Source organism: Anomaloglossus baeobatrachus, chromosome 11, assembly GCF_048569485.1.
Source record: "Anomaloglossus baeobatrachus isolate aAnoBae1 chromosome 11, aAnoBae1.hap1, whole genome shotgun sequence".
Lineage (NCBI taxonomy): Eukaryota > Metazoa > Chordata > Amphibia > Anura > Aromobatidae > Anomaloglossus > Anomaloglossus baeobatrachus.
Window position 1 is genome coordinate 54,684,601 of NC_134363.1, and position 18,109 is coordinate 54,702,709.

The following is an 18,109-nucleotide window of genomic DNA, read 5'->3' on the forward strand; positions in this document are numbered from 1 at the left end:
TGTGCCCCTTTTTCTAAGACCAGTAATGGTTTCATTTTTCAGTCTATGGAGCTGTGTAATGTTTTATTTGTTGCAAGGCAGGATGACATTTTTACTTATATAACTTTGGGTTTGATATGACATTTTAATCTCTTGCTACAACATTTTCTGTTGTATTTCAGCAACCAAAAAAACCCCAGAATTTTGGTGTTCCCAAATTTTGTTTTTGTTTACAGTGTTTACCAATAGTGTTAATTATTTTTACATTTTGATAAATTGGACTTTTATGAATTCAGCCATACCACATATGTGGGTTTTTTAGTATCTTTATTGTTAAAGGGGCAAAAGAGAGGTTATCTTTAATTTTTATGTTTTTTACATTTTTTTCAAAACATTTTTTTTTTACTTTTCACTGTTTTTAAAAGTTCCCTTAGGGCACTATAACCTGCGATCATCTGATCGCTTGTGCTGTATACAGCATTGCTGTACATAGTGAAAATCACAGTCTCCTTTGAAGCTCAGCCATAGGTAGGCTTCAGAGGACTGCTGCTATGACAAGATCACCACCTGCTGGCATAGCAACCTATCAGCGACCCACCATCACGTTATGGGTGCGCCGATGGGAGCTTAAAATGGTGCGCCACTATGCTGGCTTGGTTAACAATCGGTGACAGAGATCCGCTCCACCTGCAATTGCTAGAATCAGGTCCTGACTGTAACACACAGCCATAACCTGCCAAGTGAGCTCACTCCGCTTACGATTTGCACTGTATATGTACGGCGGATATCGTGAAGGGGTTAAAACTTGAGATTAGGGAATTTATCAAGGAGAATTGACTTTTACTTGAACTTTACAAAAATCCATCTTCTCTTTTGTAATTTGCTCCGTACTAATTCAGCACATAGGGCCAGGAAAAGGTGAAAATACAAAATAAAAGTGACACTCATCTCTCTTGCCAAATCTTCGGCCACCTTTGCAGTTAGCTGTCCCCATTATGGTTTTCTTCTTATATCTGGGGAATCCTTAAAGGGAACCTGTCACCAGTTTTTTTCAGTTTTTTTTATTGAACCTAAAGTCTTACCTTCTGCAGCTCTCTCATAATCTTGCGAAGAAAAAACAAAAAGCCAGCACCAAATGTGCACTACAGCACTAAACATTCCAAACTGTACTTATTTTAAAAAATTTTGAGATTTTTGGCAAAAAATTGCAATTTCTTGAGCTGCTTCGCCACGTCACGGCAAATCTCATTTGAAGCAGTCCTACACTAAAATATTTTTATAAAATGTGCCATACGGCCTCACATATGAATAGTAGAACTGCTCTTAGCAGCACTCACCTGGTCTATTTCAATCCCGTACCCATGACTGAGTCATGGCTGTGGGCGGGACAGGTCCAAGCAAATGCTGCATGAAGTAAACAGCCTGTGGACAAAGCCTGATGACTTAATGTGAACAGTCACCAACCGCCAAAATCTAGACAGATGGAATACATCCCAAATTGGGGTGCAAAGCAAGGTGGAGGTCAACCACCGACCAATTCAATGAAGAAAAAACAAAAAGCCAGCACCAAATGTGCACTACAGCACTAAACATTCCAAACTGTACTTATTTTAAAAAATTTTGAGATTTTTGGCAAAAAATTGCAATTTCTTGAGCTGCTTCGCCACGTCACGGCAAATCTCATTTGAAGCAGTCCTACACTAAAATATTTTTATAAAATGTGCCATACGGCCTCACATATGAATAGTAGAACTGCTCTTAGCAGCACTCACCTGGTCTATTTCAATCCCGTACCCATGACTGTTTTTTCTTCTTTGAATTGGTCGGTGGTTGACCTCCACCTTGCTTTGCACCCCAATTTGGGATGTATTCCATCTGTCTAGATTTTGGCGGTTGGTGACTGTTCACATTAAGTCATCAGGCTTTGTCCACAGGCTATTTACTTCATGCAGCATTTGCTTGGACCTGTCCCGCCCACAGCCATGACTCAGTCATGGGTACGGGATTGAAATAGACCAGGTGAGTGCTGCTAAGAGCAGTTCTACTATTCATATGTGAGGCCGTATGGCACATTTTATAAAAATATTTTAGTGTAGGACTGCTTCAAATGAGATTTGCCGTGACGTGGCGAAGCAGCTCAAGAAATTGCAATTTTTTGCCAAAAATCTCAAAATTTTTAAAATAAGCACAGTTTGGAATGTTTAGTGCTGTAGTGCACAGTTGGTGCTGCTTTTTGTTTTTTCTTCTTTGAATTGGTCGGTGGTTGACCTCCACCTTGCTATGCACCCCAATTTGGGATGTATTCCATCTGTCTAGATTTTGGCGGTTGGTGACTGTTCACATTAAGTCATCAGGCTTTGTCCACAGGCTATTTACTTCATGCAGCATTTGCTTGGACCTGTCCCGCCCACAGCCATGACTCAGTCATGGGTACGGGATTGAAATAGACCAGGTGAGTGCTGCTAACAGCAGTTCTACTATTCATATGTGAGGCCGTATGGCACATTTTATAAAAATATTTTAGTGTAGGACTGCTTCAAATGAGATTTGCCGTGACGTGGCGAAGCAGCTCAAGAAATTGCAATTTTTTGCCAAAAATCTCAAAATTTTTAAAATAAGCACAGTTTGGAATGTTTAGTGCTGTAGTGCACAGTTGGTGCTGCTTTTTGTTTTTTCTTCTTTGAATTGGTCGGTGGTTGACCTCCACCTTGCTTTGCACCCCAATTTGGGATGTATTCCATCTGTCTAGATTTTGGCGGTTGGTGACTGTTCACATTAAGTCATCAGGCTTTGTCCACAGGCTATTTACTTCATGCAGCATTTGCTTGGACCTGTCCCGCCCACAGCCATGACTCAGTCATGGGTACGGGATTGAAATAGACCAGGTGAGTGCTGCTAAGAGCAGTTCTACTATTCATATGTGAGGCCGTATGGCACATTTTATAAAAATATTTTAGTGTAGGACTGCTTCAAATGAGATTTGCCGTGACGTGGCGAAGCAGCTCAAGAAATTGCAATTTTTTGCCAAAAATCTCAAAATTTTTAAAATAAGCACAGTTTGGAATGTTTAGTGCTGTAGTGCACAGTTGGTGCTGCTTTTTGTTTTTTCTTCTTTGAATTGGTCGGTGGTTGACCTCCACCTTGCTTTGCACCCCAATTTGGGATGTATTCCATCTGTCTAGATTTTGGCGGTTGGTGACTGTTCACATTAAGTCATCAGGCTTTGTCCACAGGCTATTTACTTCATGCAGCATTTGCTTGGACCTGTCCCGCCCACAGCCATGACTCAGTCATGGGTACGGGATTGAAATAGACCAGGTGAGTGCTGCTAAGAGCAGTTCTACTATTCATATGTGAGGCCGTATGGCACATTTTATAAAAATATTTTAGTGTAGGACTGCTTCAAATGAGATTTGCCGTGACGTGGCGAAGCAGCTCAAGAAATTGCAATTTTTTGCCAAAAATCTCAAAATTTTTAAAATAAGCACAGTTTGGAATGTTTAGTGCTGTAGTGCACAGTTGGTGCTGCTTTTTGTTTTCTCTCATAATCTTGCGCCTGCGCAGAGAGCTCACAGGTTCGCGCAAGTGCACCTATGTTTTCGGGTCTGACCGCAATGGGGCAGAGCAAAGCGTACCTGCATGAGCTGGGAATGACTGTGCAGGCACATGAGTTTATCCAGTACGTGGATGATGATGGAGGTGTCATCCACGTCAATCATCAAAGGAGGACTGCAAACAGTGGCAGGAGGGGGGGACAGGAGCCAAAAAAGAGCACGTCCATCCGACCAGAAAAGGTAATTTGCATACGTGGAGGGAGATTTTATAAATGTATTTCTGTGGTCTGCAAGGGGAGTCAGGGAACAAGGTGCCTTCATAGAATGCAGCCCAGGAGCTGCAGAAGGTGATATTTTAGGTTCAATATTGAAAAAACTGGTGACAGGTTCCCTCTAAACCTCTTCATGCTAGGTCAGGACTTTCGATCGTGACTAGTCCAGCATGCGCATCATAAGGTGGCGACGTTGTGACATCGATGTGCTCCATGACCTTACGATGCTCGCTCTAGGCCAGTGTTTCTCAACTCCAGTCCTCAAGACCCACCAACAGATCATGTTTTCTGTTGTTCCTCAATCAGGTTTTCAGGATTTCCGGAATGTTGCACAGGTGATGGAATTATTCCCTTTCTAATATCGAGGAAAACCTCAAAACATGATCTGTTGGTGGGTCTTGAGGACTGGAGTTGAGAAACATTGCTCTAGGCTGAGGCTTCCCTAGGACGTTTCTAAATATTGTAAGGTGACGACAATGATGTTACAAGGTATGCTGTAACCCTATGACGTGCATGGACATCCTAGTTTAGAGTTTTGGAGCAGGATGATGGTAAGAAGCACTGAGTACCATACGAGGTACAGCAAGCAGCAGGTTTGGCTGGAAAACTGAGAGGTGAGGTGTTTTTTTCCCTACATCTTACATATAGTGAGGGACATTTCGCTCATGAAGAACAAATTTCCCATCTAAAATTTGCACAATTTGGTAAATTCGAATGTTAACAGATCCGCTCATCTCTACTTTTAACAGAAGAAAAACCATCAGGAACTGTAGTAAGGATGAGTCCTCTATATGAATCCACATGAGCTTGGTGGCCCAACAAATCCACTTCCAATTATGAGCTTCATCCACTCATTTGACTTCAAGAAGCCAACTTTTGTACACTTCATCCAAGACAAGAGTAGCTTTACCTCGGTGGACAGACTGTTTATTGCTTAATGGATCCCATTTGGATGATCTGATGTAGGTACTCATTTGTTGAGATTCCCTTGGGGGCTTCTACCCTGTAGTCTCCTTTAGTTTCATAGGTCTCTGTATGACATGTGTGTTGCGGTGTCGGAGCGGGAGTCAACTCGGTATCTCTGAAGGAGAAGAAGTCAAGATGATCCACGGGAGTGTCCAGGTGCAGCACTGTCCAGAGACAGGAGACAAGTAGAAGAAGAGGTAACCATTAACCAACAGTAAACTTCATCTAACCTGATGCCATTTAGGAAATACTAGGCGGTCAGAGAAAGTTGGCTTGGAAATAGAATTAACCATTGGGAAAAGTTCCCACAGAGTCTTTTGAGACATTCAAAAACTACAAGTATTTAGAGTATAAACTGCGTCGGAAACTCTCCTTTTTGCAATCTTTTCATTTGACAGTGAATAGTTTAGAGTGGTTGGTTCACATTAGGTTCCACTGGGTTTTTTTCCACCATGCATTTTTTTAAAACCTCTTCAGGACATAAAAAACACTCAAAAACTCCTCAAATGGACTGAGAAGTGGATTCCCATAGAAATAAATAGAGAGGATTTTCCAAGTGTTTTTTAAACTGGTTTTAAGAAAAGTTTTGGAACAAATGAGCCCCACAAATAAAAACTTCTTATGATCTCATGGCATCTTACCTGACTATAACCCTCATATGATGTCTCGGCTTCTCACCTGACTATAACCCTCATTCGATGTCATGACATCTCACCTGACTATAACCCTCATATGATGTCATGGCATTTCACCTCACTATAACCCTCATATGATGTCATGGCATTTCACCTCACTATAACCCACATATGATATCACTGCATCCCACCAGATGATAACTCACATACGATGTCTCGGCATCTCACCTGACTATAAGTCACATATGATGTCACTGCATCTCACCTGACTATAACCTTCATATGATGTCCCAGCATCTCACATGACAATAACCCACATATGATGTCACTTCATCTCATTTGACTATAACCATCATATAATGTCATGGGATTTCACCTCACTATAACCCACATATGATATCACTGCATCTCACCAGACTATAACTCACATACGATGTTTCGGCATCTCACATGACAATAACCCACATATGATGTCACAGCATCTCACCTGACAAAAACCCTCGTATGATGTCACAGCATCTCACCTGTCTATAACTCACCTATGATGTATTGGCATCTCACCTGATTATAACCTTCATATGATGTCATGGGATTTCACCTGACTATAATCCACATACTGTATGATATCACTGTATCTCACCAGACCATAACTCACATACGATGTTTCAGCATCTCATCTGACTATAACCCTCATTTGATGTCACTTCATCTCACCTGACTATAACCCTCATATGATGTCACAGCATCTCACCTGACTATAACTCACATACGATGTCACAGCATCTCACCTGACTATAACTCACATATTATGTCACAGCATCTCACCTGACTATAACTCACATATTATGTCACAGCATCTCACCTGACTATAAGCCATATATGATGTCACGGCATCTCACCTGACTATAACTCACATACGATGTTTCAGCATCTCATCTGACTATAACCCTCATCTGATGTCACTTCATCTCACTTGACTATAACTCACATACGATATCACAGCATCTCGCCTGACTATAACTCACATATGATGTCACAGCATCTCACCTGACTATAAGCCATATATGATGTCACGGCATCCCACCTAACTATAACCCATATATGATGTCACATCATCCCCCCTGACTATAAGCCATATATGATGTCACGGCATCTCACCTGACTATAACCGACATAAGATGTCTCGTCATCTCGCCTGACTATACTGTATGTGATGATGTATGTACTGTATAATGCTGTATGGAACCCCCATGTATCTTTCTTTATAAATCTACATTAGAGCCAAACTATGGGAAAACAAACGCTAATATTAGAGTTGGTAACAAACACAGATATGCATATCAGGGCAGCGGACTACCAGTCATTATTTTATGCTGTGCCGGAGGAATATCGTTAACCTCTGTTTTGTTCTGTCTCTACAGCACCGTTAATAGCCACAGCTCATTAAATCCTTAGATGTTAGAGATCACCCTGGTTTATCAGAGCGGGGTAGAGGCAGGAGATATCCTGTGTGCTCTATTTGATGCCATCTTTAGACTGATAACAGCAATGGGGAGCAGGCTGTTACTGTGGAATCTTGTTATTTTGGTCTTTCGGTCATTGGATTCGTTGTGTTTTAGCTCTGCGCCGTCCACAATTAATTAATTGGTAGAAATGTTTTGTAGCCGAGTCCTCAGTAATATCGATGCTGACCAAGTTATTCTAAACCATTGGTGCAAAAGTGGTCCTGGTTCATGAGTTCAAAAAAATCCAAAATTACTCAGATGTTAGGGAGGTGCCCATATAGCAAGAGTTAATCTCTGCTAGTCTGTTGGCTGCCTCTAGGATCACATGTTATGAGAAACCTATGACAGTTTCTCCCTGCCTTTTTAAGACTGTGGAATCTCTCTTCCCATGCCGACTATAGCTTTTGATAAACCAGTCTGTGTGCTGTGTATCCCAGTTTGTGGTGTTTATACTGCATACTGCTTGGGGTGTTGTGGAAATCTCTCGTCATCTCATTGTTTCCTCCTTGCTCTTATTTTCCTTCTTATCACTTGTTGTCTAATACCTCTATGTGAGCGTGCTGCTTGATCGAGTTCTGGTTTTCCCTGTTTGTCTGTTAATAGGTTTAACCAATCTTGTCGTGACTCTCTCCTGAGGAGGGGGGGAATGGGTATTAGATCAGGGCTGGCCAGCTCAGGGCAAGGAAGGCGGCCCAGACATCCTCACCTTCAGAGGTATCTCTGGGAACAGGGATAGATAGGGTCCCCGTAGCCTGAAGGCCAATCTAGGAGCCCCAATCCCCTGTTATCTCCATACCACCCATAACACAGCTGCTCATTGATATGGCTGGCAGTGATCTTTGACAGCACTCCCATGCATAGGAGTGCTCTCTCGGCTGAACGCTCATGTGTTTTCTATGAGAGACATCTCTGGCTACGACTTTTCTCCAGTATAACAAAAGGATTGGCAGTCCAATAATGGATGTGCCAATTCCTGAACTCCACTGAAATCATCTGTCCAGGGGTCCTACATACAGTAGATGTTGCTTAAACCACCCAATATTGGCAAGTTCAGCTGATATTTACCTACTATATTTGGGGGTCTTAATTGCTTTCAGATGCTAATTGTAACAAATCTAATCTGAGGAACCAAAGGATGGGGCAATTGATTTCAAACCACCCAATCTTTATCTCCCCAAGCATTATCTAACAGGGAGAGTCAAAAGGCCTATATACACATTAGAGGGTTGGTCGTGTCGGCCTTCAGAAATGCAATATTTCACCTTCTTCGTGAAGACTTCTCACAACAATGTTGCTGTCCTAACTCAAAAACAAGGCTCAGAAATGCCCAATCAGGTAGAGTGGTGCTCGCACATTGGCACACCATTGCTCCATTCATGGTTTATGGAACTGCAGGAGATAGACAAATACAGTATACAACTTGATTATCTCCTGCTGTGTTCATGTCACACAGAGTTTTTAGCAAACTTCTCTGACTGTCATGGTGTCGTCGGGTCCTGTTCTCATTGCAGATTCTGACTCTTTGACCAATGGTTTCTCTGGTATCTGGGATCAACACAGGCAGACTCAGGCATGAACCTGCTGTGTGCTGATTCATAGGCAGGCTAGTGGGAGTTAATCTCTGCTAATCTGCTTGTTAGTCTTCTTTGATCACATGTGGTGGGAAAGCCAATCATATCTGCTCCCCTCGTATTTATGCTGGATGAAATCTTCAACTCATGCAGCTATAGTTTATTCTGTGTTGGTCTGTGAGCTTTGGTGTCCCAGACTTTCTGGTAAAAGTGTTTCTTTTTGCTTGAAACGGTTGTGGACTTTACCTGTCATTTTGTTGTTTCCTTCTTGCTCTTGCTTTTCTTCCTAATCTTTTATTGTCTTATACCTCTGTGTGTGCATGCTGAGTGACAGTTTTGGTTTCCTCTGTCTGTCTATTTCTGTGGGTTTCATCTCACTCCTGTCCCATCCCTACCTGTGGGAAAGGGAGGGGTATCCACTCAGGACTGGTCAGGAACAGGGTCAGGAAGGAAACTCAGGCATATTCACCATCAGGAGTATCCCTGAGATTAGGGATAGCTGAGGGTCACCTAGCTTGAGAGTCAGCTTTGGAGCCCCAGTTTCCCGCTATCCTATAGTCTTCATGACAGTTCATTTTAACAAGTCATTACAAAGAATTGTCGTGAGTGCCAATGATTGGACCCCCCCAGTTATCCCCTATTTGGATAGAAAAGAAACTGTCAAGGAGCAGCTGACCCTAAAGTTAATTTTATAACTTGGTGATGGCAGGGTTCAGAAGGTCAGGAATGATGGTACGGAATCTGCACCACAAATCCACAACAAATGACAGTACCGTACGGACAAACTGAGGACAATTGCAAAGGAAACCCAAGGCCAAGCAGTACTTAGTTTATAGCCATGGACTTATCTCAATGCTCAGTCTTCTTTTTCAGGAAGTGCAACTGAATCGTCACACTTCCGTCTGGAGTGTCTTGTCATCTATCACAAAATTACACAATCAGATCGATCCAAAGTCTTCTCACCTCAAAAGTGCAAAGGAGAGGAAGGATATGTCCTTCAATAGTGACATTGGACACCATGATAAAAAAAAGAGGGAGTGTCACTATTGGAGAACATGTCCCTCCTCTCTCTTGTCGCAGGATTGGGGAAATGAAGAGACGTGATATCGCACATAGTGATAGAAGACAACACCTGTACCGACACTCCGGTGTGAACAATGTGCCTCCCCCATGCCAGAAGCCGAGCTGCTCGGATCCGGATCTGCGGTGGCTCGAGGGTCTCCAGATCCGGGGGTCGTGCGGCCACTCAAATCAAGGGGGTATTTACAGGGGATGAAATAGAGTTCGTGACGCTACCCGTGGTATGTGGTAATTAGGAGTACCACCGCTGCAGTTGGGAGTACCCGGGGATGATGGAATAGGGCAGCAAGATGTTGTGACCCTCCACGGGTAGGGGGGATACCCCGGGGATCGATGATGGTGAGGGGGAGTGCCATTGGATGCAAAGGGGATACTTGCATACTGACTCAGTCCATTAAGCTGACACCGACAACTGGATATACCAAAGTTCTGGATACCGCTGCCGCTGAGGGGAGCTTAGTCTGGGTTCCATCCCCAATGGTGCTGCCTGGTGATCCGTGACCTGCCTCCTGGCACTCAGTTTGCTTCCCTGTTGGTCCTGGTAGTATGAAACCTGCCAGGTCCCGCTCCCCACTGTGGCTAACTGTGGGAGCTTGCTCTCAGGGTTCACACTTGGGATTTTCTGGACCGTTTTGGGTGGAAAGTCCTAATCTCCTCGTTGCCCTAGAACCCCGATTCTAGAGCAGGTGGGAACGGCTCTTGAAGACTCCGTTCTCCTCGGGTAAATTATTGGGTTGGCTGAAGCTACTTTCCGACCTAGGGTCCACATACCCTGTCGTGCCTTGGTCCCTGCCTGGTGATGGTGCAAGGCCGCCGGCTGTCCTCCTCGACAGATCCGTGCCCCTTGCCATGATCCCCTGCGCCCGGGGGTCCAGCTCCTCTAGGCCCAGACCACCGTCTGCCACCTTGATAGCTTCCCAGGAGCCCTGCTCCTGACCTCCGCTCACTTTCACTTCCCATGCTCAACTCTCTACTTCTGACACTCCTGACCTCCCCTCCCTGACCCCCTCAGGTGGGCGACTCTATTCCACTCAAGCCATCCACTGGTGTGTTTGGTGGGTGTGGTGCAGAGTGTACCTAGGATTTGATTAGCTGATGTAGGCAACACCATATAGTTAGGGACCCTAAACCAAGAAGGAGGTGGATACTGCACGGGAGGGCAGATTGTGCAATACCCTGTGATGACCTGATAGTCCAGAGGCGTCACAACAACACCTAAGAACTGAGTTGTCATTTTGTAAGGAGAAGAATGAGTATTAAGATAAGTAAACAGTTTTGCGCACATGGCTATAAACTCATTACTTTCTTGATCTAATCATCAAGAATATTGATGGTGCTCGCGAAACTTGAGAAAATATTGTAAATATCAGGATGGTATCAGTATGTTTTCGGAATGTGAAAGGAAACCAGTGTAGCCACAAGACAAACATGGAACTGTAGCACCCCACGGGACCTGCAGGGCATAACTCGTTACCGGGCGAGTGGTTTTGTGGGGTTGCTGTGAATGGCCTGACCCGGCTCCGTGGCCCCGTCATCTACAGGGAAAGAGAGAGTCAAAAAGGAGGGATGGGAGGGGTTTGCTTTGCAGCGCCACCCGTGGTGCGCGGCCAGGGATTAGCCGGCACTGCGAGATGTCGCTCTCCTCCGGGGCTGATGTTACCGCAGCCCAGATAGTCCAGCTCCTCACAGGTGCAGCGAGCCCCAGGGAGAGCAGTGGTGACAGGGGAAGGGCCGTTGGCGCTGAAGCACGAGATGGTGGCGCCGGCAAATCTGAGTCTCACACAGGGGCTGCGGTTCCAGGTCTTTTACTCACAGTTCGTGTGCTGTGTCCGCAGAGTACAGGTCATCGCCGTGATGGACCCCAGCCGATCCCGGATGAAGCAGAGGTTACTACCGGTGTTGTGAAGCATGTGAGACCTTCCTCCTTGTGCCTTGTAGTGTGGATGACCGTGGCGTGAAGCTACTTGGGAACCCCAGTGTCGGCTTTAGTTGCCATCCCGTACGCAGGTAGCGTGAAACTTGTTATGGACCCAACCGTGGCCCTAGCTCCTGTCTCTATCTGTTGCTGTGCCCCGAGACCTTTGGTGGTGGGCAATGGGATGTGAATGGGATGTGTGTCCACTTTCCCTGCAGTTTTGTTAGATTCCATGAAGGTTCCCCTAACCGAGGGCTCTGACCCGAAGAGGCTGTTGGGGACTCACCCTCTGGCTACCGAGTTGTCTCACAGCTCCACTCAGTCATCTTCTTCTTCTCTCTCAGTCTGCTCGGTGCCTGGTCGGCCCCTCTGGGGGGAGCCATAGCATCCCCCAGAGGACTTGCTCTTCTCTGCCTCAAGCTACTCTCTCTCCTGCATCCAAACTGTTCTGAGGTAAAACTCCTTCAAAAGTGAAACTAAGTGTCTTCACTCACTTTCCAGGCAGCCCCCACCTTTTTGATGACTCATCCTGCCCGGGAATTTCCCAGCCTGGCTTCCTGAGTAGTGTAAATGCTGACTCACTAACTAGGTGTTTATGTAAGTGTATTGTGCAAGCTCCAAGCACCAGCGGTTAACCTATTCTTACCAGGGATAAGCATTACACCTTAAGACAAATGCAATACTCTGTGGCAACTTAAGCCTCAGGGGCGCCACAGAAAGAAAACTAAACTCCATCCAGAAGTTGTTTTTGGTTGTATCGTAATCTAAGACCCCAGTGACATAAGACAACAGTTGTAACCACTCATCATTTATAGAACAAAAAACAATCATCGATGCACATACCGGGATCCTCAAATCCTTCTCCATAGAGTCTGTGGTGGGAAAACATTTCCTCTTTGTGTTGTCGAATGTAGATGCAGTAGATCAGAATAAGTAGACACGCAAGAACCCCAGCCATGGCCAGGAACATTGCAAGCAGTTTGTGGCCTCCAAAATATGTCTTCTTCACTTCTGGCTCTAAAAGAAAAAAGTAGCTTGAAAGATCTAGTAAAGAAGTAATGTCATGATAAGTTTCCAGTCTCAAACTACTTGTCATGTCAAAGCAGTTTTCCTGACTATACCCCACCTATGATGTCACAGCATCTCACCTGACTATAACCAACCCATGATGTCACAGCGTCTCATCTGACTATAACCCACATAAGATGTCATTGCATCTCACTTGACTATAGCCCTCCTATGATTTTAAGCCATTTCAAATGACTATAGCCCAACTATGATTGTATATCACCTGACAATAACTTATCTAAGATGTGAAAGTAGTACACCTGACTATAATGAATCTATAATATCATTGCATCTCACTTGACTATAACCCATCTATGATGTCATAGTACCTTAGCTGACTATAACCCATATGATGTAACAGCATCTCACCTGACTTTAACCCACCTATAATGTCATTGCATCTCACTTGACTATAACTCACCTATGATGTCAAGGCACTTCACCTGACTATAACCTTGATATGATGTCATGGCATCTCACCTGACTATAACCCACGTATGATGTTGTGCCGCCCCCACGACAGCCGACGGGCTGCTCGAATCCGGATCCGCAGTGGCTCGAAGGGTCTCCGAACCCAAGGCGGGGTCGCTCGGACGCTCGGAATAAAAAGGGGGGAATTATTTGGGTAGGTGGATTGGATACTGTTCATGACGCCACCCACGGTGTGTGGTAATGTGAGGGACCACCGCTGCCGTTAGGGAGCCCGGTGACGATAGTGTGGCAGCCTGAGATGTTAACCTTTCCGTGGGCAGGGGGATGATGTCCCGGGGCTCGGTGATGGTTGGCAGGGGACCCGTCGGGGGCAAAGGGGTACCATGTACTCACACAGTCAAAAGTCACTGACCCTGACACCAGGTAAACCAAAATCTTGGATGTTCTGTCTCCGTTGGGTGAGCACGCTGGGTCCGTGCCCCTTTGGTGTTGCTGGTTGGTCTGTAGCCTTGTCCCTTGCCATTGTGTTTCCTCTGTATGGCTCCCTTTCGCCTAGAACTACTCGGGTCCCGCTCACCTGCGTGACTAGGGTTCACGCTTGGAATTTTCTGGATGGATTTGGGAAGTCCTTTCCCTCCATTGTGCTAGTACCCCGATTCTGGAGCGGGTGGGGAACGGTTCCTGAAGACTTCGTTCCCGTCGGGTGAATTACTGGGCTGCGTGAAGCTACTTCCCAGCCTAGGGTCCGCGTACCCTGTCGTGCCCTGGCCCCTGCCCGGTTGTAGCACAAGGCCGCCAGTCTGCCCTCTGTAGCAGTACCGTGCCCCTTGTCACTACCCCCTGCGACCGGGGTTCCAGCTCTTTCCAGGCCAGGCCAACGTCTGGCACCTGGGACGGGTACAGGAGCTCAGCTCAACAGCGTGACCTTGTGCTGTCACCGCTGTCTCACTGCTCACTACTACTCTCTGACATCTCTGCCCTCCTTCTACCATCCCTCCATCTGGGTGGCCCTATTCCCCTCAGGCTGCCCAATGGGTGTTTGGTGGGTGTGGTGCAGAATGTTCCTCAGGATTTTTGTACACCTGTTGTTAGCAACACCAAATGGTCAGGACCCGTAACCAAGGAGGAGCGGGTACCATGCACAAGGGCAGGTTGCACGGCCCCCTTGTGACGACCTGATAGGTCAGGGCGTCACAATGTCATGGCATCTCACCTGACTATAACCACATATGATGTCATGACATTGCACCTGACTATAACCCTTATACAATGTCAGGGCATGTCACCTGACTATAGCCACCTATGATGTCATGGCATCTCACCTGACTATAACCCACCTATGATGTTATGGCATCTCACATCACTATATCCCACATGTGATGTCATGATATCTCATATGACTATCACCTTCATATGATAACATGGCATTTCACCTAACTAACTCACTTATGATGTCACAGCATCTCATCTGACTATAACCCATATATGATGTCACAGCATCTCATCTGACTATAACCAATTTATGATGTCACAGCATGTCACCTGACTATAACCCTCATATGATGTTATGGTGTTTTACCTGACTATAACCCTCATATGATGTCATGGCATCTCACCTGACTGTAACTCACCTATGATGTCATGGCATCTCATCTGATTATAGCTCACATATGATATCACGGCATCTCACCTGACTATAACCCACATATGATGACCATAAAAGCTTACCCTCTAAAGGAAAGAGAGAGGACCCTGCTGACCATAAGAGATTATACTCTACAAGAGAGAGGACCCATTACCGCTGCGAGTGGATAATCATGGCTTCTTACCTTTTTTTATGTAGCCATCCCCTTGATAAAAATGACAGATTACATAGTTTGGGATGTTCAAGAGGTGTTGCCATATTTTATAATGCGTTGAGTTGTTGATCAGTTTTAATATTGTCCGGTTTTCAGCAGAGGTTAAATTGGTAAAGATATTGAGGTCGTCATCTTCGTCGTTAAAGGGGTTACCGCTCACTTTGGAATCTGGAGAGGCGTTGAACTTATTGAGGAGGACATCTGCACTGGAGGACTCATTGGTGATGAGGTGGCCAACTATGGATGTACCATTTTGCTTTTGATCAACATGGACAACCTCAAGGGAAGAATTAGATCTATTGATCATGTCATTGTCATTGGCAGTAGAACCAATGGAGAGTCCTGCCGGTGGTAGAATGCTAGATGTGAAGCTCAGCACGTTGAATAATAGGAAGCAGAGGAATGAGACATAATACGTCCATTTGGAGTTCATTGTGTTTTTATTTTTCACTGTTCTGCAAAAAAATAATATAAAAAATAAATATATGTACAGTAAAGAAAATAATTTATAATATGGAAATGACAAGGCAAGATATAGCAAATATGAGAATTGTTGAGAGCTTCTGTAGATGAATATATAGAGAGAGCTGCGGTCAGGAAGCGAGCAAGAGTGGGGAAGCCATATGTCAAGTGTGACAAGTAGGAACTGCACAGATAAGCTAAAATCATCCAGCAACTGGGGAGTTTAGACCTCAGCAGCTAACAGGAAGTGTCCAGCAATGACCCAGGTGATGCTAAGAAGCAGGGAGTGTGTATCTGCCTCTGCAAAAGGAAAGAAGTGTCTGTTTGTCTCTCTGAAAAGAAGAGCAGTGCTGAAAAAGTGTAGTGTATGTATCCTGAAAAAAGTCAAACTACAGATGTCAGCTAGTGCAGGAAAGAGACTGTCAGGAGTGGAGAATAGTCAGGACACTTCAAAAGCAAACTTCGTGCAACAGAAGTATATAGGAGAGAAGTGACCAGTACAGAAAATACCCCTCCCCCTCAACTCACTGCATGACAAGGTACAGTGTTCTGCTCTGGGTACCCACATTGTAAGGACAAAGACTCTGTGTAAGGAGAGAAGATAATCTGTGAACAGACTGTGATATATGTTACTCTGAAAGCCCTGTGTGAAGATTACTAAAGCCTTCCATCTACTACTGCCTGGAACAAGTGTTATATAGCAGTGTGCTTGCTGGAAACTGTTATATCACCTCATGTATAGAAGATGTTGGTTAAGTGTGCCCTGATTTAATCCTTTAAATTTCCAAAGAACTCATGTTTACTTTGCCTAGCCTCCTTATATAGAGTGGTGGACATATAACACAAGTAAAGATCCCGTGTACTAAACTAAGCACTTAGAAGCTTAGAAGAGTTCCTAAAGGTGGGTTCTGATATGGGGGGGCTTCAGAGGAGGAATAATGCAGAGAAACAAGTAGTAAGGAAGTGGCTCAACTGCTTTGCTAAGCAAGGTTTGTAAGGTTACTATGGGGGTGGAAAATTAACTACCAAAAGTAAACCCTTAATATTTTGGAGGGTGGCTGTTGACATTTTGTGTGGGTAACCAGTGAAGGGTTACCTCTGTGTAGAGGTGAGTGAAGCCGAGGTGCAAACTTTGGCACTTTTTAGCTGTCCACATCATTGATTGAATTACCTAAACCCTTTGCTAGTGAAGTGCTGCAAGCTGCATTTCAAAGGCAAAGGTGTCAGCCTCTGCTGTTACTGCTGAATGAAACTGTCAGTTCAGGTTGTGAGGCAAACTAATCGTGATTCATTCCAAAACGTTTATGTCGCGGGCGGAGGAGGGGACGCTGCGCTCACCCACTGCTCGGGTCCGGCTGCTGCTGCTGCTCGGTGGTGGCTCGAGCGGTGGGCCGGATCCCGGGGACTCGAGCGGCGTTCCTCGCCCGTGAGTGAAAGGGGGTGGTTTGGGTTTAGGGATATTGTCCGTGACGCCACCCACGGTTGTGGTGAGATTGGTGACACCACCGCTGCTCTGGACGGGGATCCCGGGAGCGATGACAGGGAGCAGCTTGGATGTTGGTTCTCCCCTCCGTGGGTAGGGGGTTGGTTGTCCCGGGGCCCGGTGATGGGGTAAGGATGATGGTGGCAGGCGGATTACGGGACCTGGACCAGGTGAGGTGCAGGGTCGCGGTGGCAGCGCTGAGCCGCACGGCACGGTGGTACTCACTCAGCCAGTAACGAATACACAGTCTCCGGTAAAACAAACGGCTGGATGGACGGGTCCCACAGACGGCTGCGGTGTTTCTCCTCCCGGCAGGTTGATGGTGACTGCCTTTCCCTGCACCTGTGTAGTGTGTACGGTTCCAATGGGTTCCCACCGGTAACCCGCTCCCCAGCTTGGATGGGTGCTGAAGGAGCCCCTTTTGCCCGCAGGCTCTGGCCCTGGGAACTTTAGCCTTGGTGGTGACTGTGTTTCCCTTCACGGTTTGAGCTGTCGCCTTCTATCGGGACTTGACTGCTGGGAAACCCCGGAGGTTCCCTTCGCTAACGGATTTGACAATTTCAACGGCGACTCCTAGCCTTGTCGGGGTCCGTAAGCCCTGCCGGATGGTGCTGGCTTCTCTTTGTTCACCGGTCCGGTACCGCCGGGCCACCGCCCGTCCACGGTCCTTACGGCTCACTCCAATCGGCCTTTCCTGCAGACGGTCACCACTGTCTGCCAACCTTGCTGTAACGTCCGGGCCACACACCCGGACCGCTTTCTGTCTGCTCCACTACCACTTTACATCCTCTCACTTTCACTACTCAACTCCGAACCTTTCCTTTTCTCGCCTCCAGGACTGTGGACTCATCGGTGGGCGGGACCAACCGCCTGGCCCACCCCCTGGTGTGGACATCAGCCCCTGGAGGAAGGCAACAAGGATTTTGTGTTTGGCTTTGGTGTGCCTAACCGGGGTGTGGGGTGTGTTGGTGTTGTTCTGTGATGACCTGGCTTGTCCAGGGCACCACATTCCCCCTTAGTAAAATGCAGACCGTCCGCGGGCTGCCTGTCCATCACCGGTTTTATTTTCACAACTGAAAAGATAAAAACGGTAAAACATGTAACAAACATAAGCATACTTTTCACTCTTCCCCATCGGGAGGCACATTACTTTAAACGTTACCAACATGTTTGTAAATAACAGTTACGGCTTCCGCTCTCTCCCACCCAAGCAATCTGACCCTGATGCTGCCCCTAAGCAAATGGGCAGCACCCCTTGACCCCAGTCCAGCACCAAGTTGCCCGAGCGGGTTCTGTCCCTTTCAGGGGACCCACGTCCATGGGGAACC

The 18,109-nt window shown here is 46.0% G+C and overlaps 1 long non-coding RNA gene across 1 annotated transcript; it reads right to left on the minus strand.

Moving 5' to 3' along the window:
- Positions 1-4,726: 4,726 nt before the first annotated feature.
- Positions 4,727-12,779, minus strand: LOC142256833 (uncharacterized). The gene is made up of 3 exons (XR_012727572.1): positions 12,626-12,779; positions 12,321-12,494; positions 4,727-4,935 (listed from the first exon to the last, which is right to left on the minus strand). It is a non-coding gene; the product is annotated as an uncharacterized LOC142256833 (long non-coding RNA).
- Positions 12,780-18,109: the final 5,330 nt, after the last annotated feature.